At 42.0% G+C, this 6,000-nt stretch overlaps 1 long non-coding RNA gene across 1 annotated transcript in view; it reads right to left on the reverse strand.

The window, feature by feature from the left end:
- Nucleotides 1–4,877, reverse strand: part of LOC129624347 (uncharacterized) — a 205,321-nt gene extending 200,444 nt beyond the window's left edge. The window contains exons 1-3 of the long non-coding RNA XR_008700897.1: nucleotides 4,468–4,877; nucleotides 3,814–3,941; nucleotides 2,009–2,155 (exon numbers count right to left, since the gene is read on the reverse strand). This is a non-coding gene — a long non-coding RNA (uncharacterized LOC129624347). The remainder of the gene's footprint in view (nucleotides 1–2,008; nucleotides 2,156–3,813; nucleotides 3,942–4,467) is intronic.
- Nucleotides 4,878–6,000: the final 1,123 nt, after the last annotated feature.

Consider the following 6,000-nt stretch of genomic DNA (forward strand, 5'->3'; position numbering starts at 1 on the left):
TTCTCTGTAAATATAAAATCTGTTTGTAAATCATATCAAAAACATTCATTGGGGAAAAAAAATTCACTGGGAAGAGAAATAGTCTCTCAGTCCTAGTAGTAAAGGATTAATATTTGACTACCTTGGAAATATGATTATCACAAAGTTCTTAAACTGAACACTTTTTATATTGAAAAGCTTGTTTTGTGCCAGGTTTTTTTCTTAAAACTCAACTTGGAAATTTTATTTTCTCAAAATGAACTTAAATTCTGCTGAGAACTAAAGAGTTAAGCCTGCTGTGATTAACAGCCAATTCCAACTTAAGTGTCCATCAATGGAAGAATGGATAAAGAAGTTGTGACATATATATATATATATATATATTCCTTCTCCAATATATACACACACACACACACAATGGAATATTATTCAGTCATTAAAAAAAAAGAGAAATCCTGCCATTTGTGACAACACAGATGAAGTTCGAAGGCATTATGCTAAGTGAAAAAAGTCAGAGAAAAACAAATACTGTATGATCTCACTTATACATGAAATCTAAAAAAACAAAGCAAAAACAAACTCAGAAAGAGAAATCAGACTTGTGGTTACCAGAGGTGGAAGGCAGGGTGAGGGGGAAATGAAGAAAAGTGATTAAAAGATTGAAACTTTCTGCTATAAGATGAGTAAGTACTAGGAACATAATGTACAACATAATGACTAGATGTTATAACTGCTGTATGATATATAGGAAAGTTAAGAAAGTAAATCATGAATTCTCATTACAGGGAGTTTTTTTTCTTTTTATCTTTTTATTGTGTCTTTATGAGATGATGCATGTTAGCTGAACCTATTGTGGTAATCATTTCACATATATGCAAATCAAATCATCTTGCTATATCTCAAATTTATACAGTAACTTGTATACAGTAATTCTAGTAAAACTGGGGAGAGGCGGCTGGAGTGGAGGGAGAGCCGTGTTTCCAAGATAACTTTTAGAAAAAAAAAATCTAATAAAAGAAATTCTTAGAAAGTGCAGAATGTCTGCTGGGATAAAGAGAAAAAGCAAAGTTTCCAAGCAACTTTTGAGTAAAAATATGGTAGAAAACAAGGCATTGAACAGAAAATGTTAAAAAACATTTTTAACTTTTTTAACATTTTAAGTGTTCTCATAAACATTATGTTTTCAAGCTAGCTTGGGGAAATACCTAGGGAAAAAAACAATATTTTAAATAGAACTATTTGGAACTTAATCCTGTTTATGTTTCCTAAAATACTTTTGAGGAAAATTGTAGTATAAAACACATTTTAACAGGGAAAATCAGAATTTAGGCAATAGGATGGCAACAAAAGACACAAACAGACCCAAGGGAGGGACTCTGAAATGGAGATGAAATTGTCCAAATTGCTGAAAGTGGCATGACCTTTATACCATGCCCTCTCCCCCTCAACCTTCCTGCAGTGACCAGGCAAGGAATGCCCACTGCCCCTGTTCTGAGGGAGGGGTTCAACCCTAGGTGAGGGAGTTCCTTTAATCCAGGGCAATTCCTGAAAGTCCTGGGCTGTGAGCTCTCTGCAGCAGAAATGGGTATCTGAGTCTTGGGCAAGTTTCAAGGGATCTGGGTAAGTGTTTGGCATCACTACTGGCAAAGAGCATCAGTCAGAAATTTAGGGAGTTGAAAAAATGTGGGACCACGTAATAGAGAATCTTAGGTACGTTAAAGCTTAACACTGTCTCACCACCTCAAGAATAGAAGTCCTCTCATGAAGATTTAAGTTCTCAAAAAGGCATCAAGGAAAGAGTGTTTCAGAATAGTTAAACAAGGAAAATGGAGGGAAGCTAAGAAAAGTATTTTTATTCATTTCACCACCTGGAAAAGCTGACAAATTCCAAACCCACATGCTGTTGAAATACAAGTGATGACTTAGGGTAACAAAAGCAAGTTAAGTCACAACTTCAGAAAAGAAAATCTGGGATTGCCCCAGTGCAGCTGTGCTGTGCCTTGCACAGGATACAGAAGGAAATATTTACCTAGATCTGGGGCTGTCAGCCCACGCTGAGTCCATCTGGGGAGCTCATGGCCAGAGCCTACACTTAATTCATCACTGGGATCGTTCACAAAGCTGTGGTGCTGCCTGAAACCTCCTTTGGGGTTGGGGAAAGGAAACAGAACAGAGCCTGAAAGAGGTATTGAAGAAAAAAATCAGAGTTTTGTCCGCATGCCCACCACATTCAAACAGTTCCATAAACTAGACATGAGTGTTTAACCTTCTAAAAGCTGGCAACCACTGCTTAGTAAGTAAGGAAGGCGGTGTATACCGTGGAGAGTGTATTAGTCACTCAGTCGTGTCTAACTCTTTGCAACCTCACACTCCTCTGTCCATGGGATCCTCCAGGCAAGAACACTGGAGTGGGTTGCCATTCCCTTCTCCAGGGGTCTTCCCGACCCAGAGATCGAACTTGGGTCTCCCACATTGCAGGTGGATTCTTTACCACGGAGCCCCGGGGGAAGCCCATACAGTGGAGAGAGATCATTCTTTAAAAAAAAAAAAAAAAGAAAGAAAGAAATGAGATCTCTTTTATTATATTTTTTGTTATTTATTCGGCTGTGCTGGGTCTTAGTTGTGGCATGCAGGATCGTTAGTTGTGGCATGCAAACTCTTAATTATGGTATGTGGGCTCTAGCTCCCCACCCAGGGACTGAACCCAGGCCCTGGGTTCGGGAGCACAGAGTCTTAGCCTCTGGACTGCCAGGGATGTTCCAGAGAGATCTCATTCTTTAGATACCATCAGAAGTAATTTGAAACACAGCCTCACCACTACTAGTGACCTTGGGCTTATTAACGTCTCTGAAAGGCAATCTTCTTGGTAATCAGGTGGTGAGCAAAGCAGATGTGTGCATGCTTATGTAAGTGGCCTACACTAAGTGGCTGTGTCATCATTATCACTGGCATTTCCACTGGCATTTCCACTGGCATTCCACAGTCCTCAGAGCTCACGGTCCAAGGGTAGTGAGCTGCAGAACCCCAAGTTGTTCTGGTCTCTATTTAAGAATGAAGATGATGGAAGTCACAGCAATCATTCATGCATAAAGTATTAGTCTCTCAGTTGTGTCCGACTCTTTGCGACCCCACAGACTGACCCCCACTGCCAGGCTCTTCTGTCCATGGAATTCTCCAGGCAAGAATACTAGATTGGGTTGCCATGCCCTCCTTGAGGGGATCTTCCTGACCCAGGGATCATTCATGCATAAACAAGCACTCATTTCTAGTACAGTCTAGAAATGTGTAATTTACTTAAGACTAACTCACTGCTTTTAATTTTAGAAAGAAAGTGAAAAATCATGTCTGTTGACACCAAGACAGAGCTCTGCTTGAAATGAAATATCACTCCTGTGAATCCTCTCAAAAAGGGTAACAAGGTCAAGGTGCCAGGGGAGAGTCCAGCCCATAAACAAAGAGAGTCTCTGCTCATCAGCAAGAGCTGCACCCACAGGGCAACTTCACAGCCCTATTTGTCTCACAGTTCAGACAAAAGCTAGCTGAAGAAGAGGAAAAAATATGAAAGGGGCTTATAAGTGATGAGGAAAAAATCATAATTTTTTTCTGTGGAAAAACAACTGAACCAAGAAAAAATAAGTAACATGCCCTCTTTGTGATAGGACAATATGCAGTGCACATCTACATTACACATGAACCAGACCTCCTCCAAGCAGGTGGATAAAATCAATCTTGGAAAAAGATCAGCCCCTTTCTTCAGACACCAGCTTTGTCATTTATTTTGCACGCATAGGAGAAGGCCGTGGAGCAGAAAATAGAAAGGCACGCTGGCCTCACCTGAAGTGGGTGTGGTCTCCTTCAGGGGCACCAGTCCTCATGTGGACCTGAAGTCAGCAGTGGGCAGGGGCAGGTGATGTGGGACAGCAGACCCATCTTCTAAAGGGCAGGTGCAGAAAGCGCACTCTCTGCAACAGCGAAGTGCAGAAAGGAAACGCTGTAACAGGCATCCTCTCGATCACATTTGTACCTAGTGTTAGTGCTAAAAACAGCTCTATTTTAAGAGGGAGTTCCTTATTAACCAACCAGGTATTCCTTCTAAGATCTCCCCCTATAGCATGACTCTATGGCATGTTAAAATGAAATACCAAAGCACAAGAAACAAAAGGAAACACAGATAGATTGTACTTCATCAAAATTTAAAACTTGTGCTTCAAAGGACACCATCAAGAAAGTAGAGAGAGAGCCCATTGAATGCGAGACACTGTTTGCAAATTATACATCTGATAAGAGACTTGTATTCAGGATATATAAGAACTTGTCAGCTCAATAATTAAAAAGACAAGCAAGCCAATAATAACTGTGCAAAGGATTTGCATAGACGTTTTCTCCTAAGAAGATGTACAAAAGGCCAATAACCACATGAAAAGACACATATTTCTTTAGCCATCAGGGAAATACAAGTCAAAATCACATTGAGCTATCATTCCTTACCCACTAGCATGCTATGCTATGCTAAGTCGCTTCAGTCGTGTCCAACTCTGTGTGACCCCATAGACGGCAGCCCACCAGGCTCCCCCGTCCCTGGGATTCTCCAGGCAAGAACACTGGAGTGGGTTGCCATTTCCTTCTCAAATGCATGAAGGTGAAAAGTGAAAGTGAAATCGTTCAGTCGTGTCTGATTCTTAGCAACCCCATGGACTGCAGCCTACCAGGTTCCTCCGTCCATGGGATTTTCCAGGCAAGAGTACTGGATTGGGGTGCCATTGCCTTCTCCAACCCACTAGAATGGTTATAACCAAAAAGGTAGATGATAAGTGTTGGTGAGCAAGTAGAGAAATTGGAACTTTTTCACTGCTGTAATAGGAGGGAACGGGGCAGGGCACAACTTTTGAAAGAATGACATAGCCCAAGGACACAGCATAAAGCCGATTAGAATCAAACGGGACCAAGATGGCAGACAGGACTAGACCTTGATCCTCAATCAGCAAGTGAAATGACACACCCAGGGGTGTCATGACAGTTCCAAGGCACTGTCAAAAGACCAAGGAGTGGGTGGTGGCCCAAATCCTGGAAATCTCTGCCCCTTCCCAAAAATAGTTGGAATAATCCTCCCACTCATTAGCATATGAAATTACCCAGCGTATAAATACTAACCATGCCAAATTTCAGGGCCACACTTGCCCTCTGCGATGGCCCACACTCTGTCTGTGGAGTGTGCTTCTCTCTGCATCTGAATAAATCCACTTCTTACCTATCACTTTGCCTCTCACTGAATTATTTCTGTGATGAGACATCAAGAACGTGAGTTTCATCAGGTCCTGAAACCAGGTACTGTGGGTTTTGGCTGCGTTTGAGTCCCAGCACATGGGTTCGAGTCCCAATCTGTGGTTTCAGTGCCACTGGTATTATACACAGTACAGTCACTTAGGAAGGGCAACCCAGGTGGCTCATTGGTAAACAATCTGCCTACCAATGCAGGAGATGCACATTTGATCTCTGGCTTGGGAAGATCCCCTGAAGAAGGGAATGCCAACACAATCCAGTATTCTTGCCTGGAGAATTCCATGGAAAGAGGAGCATAGCAGGCTACAGTCCAAAGGGTCACAAAGAGTTGGACATGACTGAGCACACACGCACACATACAATCATAGCAACATCATTCATAAAAGCCAAAAAGTGAAAACAAATGTCCATCGTTTGATGATCAACAGAATGTGGCATATGCATAAAACAGAATGTTCAGCTCAGTTTAGTTCAGTCACTCAGTCCAACTCTTCGCAACCCCATGGACCATATCACCACAGGCCTCCCTGTCCATCACCAACTCCCAGAGTCTACTCAAACTCATGTCCATTGAGTCGGTGATGCCATCCAACCATCTTATCCTCTGTCGTCCCTTTCTCCTCCTGCCCTCAATCTTTCCCAGAATCAGGGCCTTTTCAAATGAGTCAGCTCTCTGCATCAGGTGGCCAAAGTATTGGAGTTTCAGCTTCAACATCAGTCCTTCCAATGAACACCCAAAAC

Source organism: Bubalus kerabau, chromosome 12, assembly GCF_029407905.1.
Source record: "Bubalus kerabau isolate K-KA32 ecotype Philippines breed swamp buffalo chromosome 12, PCC_UOA_SB_1v2, whole genome shotgun sequence".
NCBI classification, from domain to species: domain Eukaryota; kingdom Metazoa; phylum Chordata; class Mammalia; order Artiodactyla; family Bovidae; genus Bubalus; species Bubalus kerabau.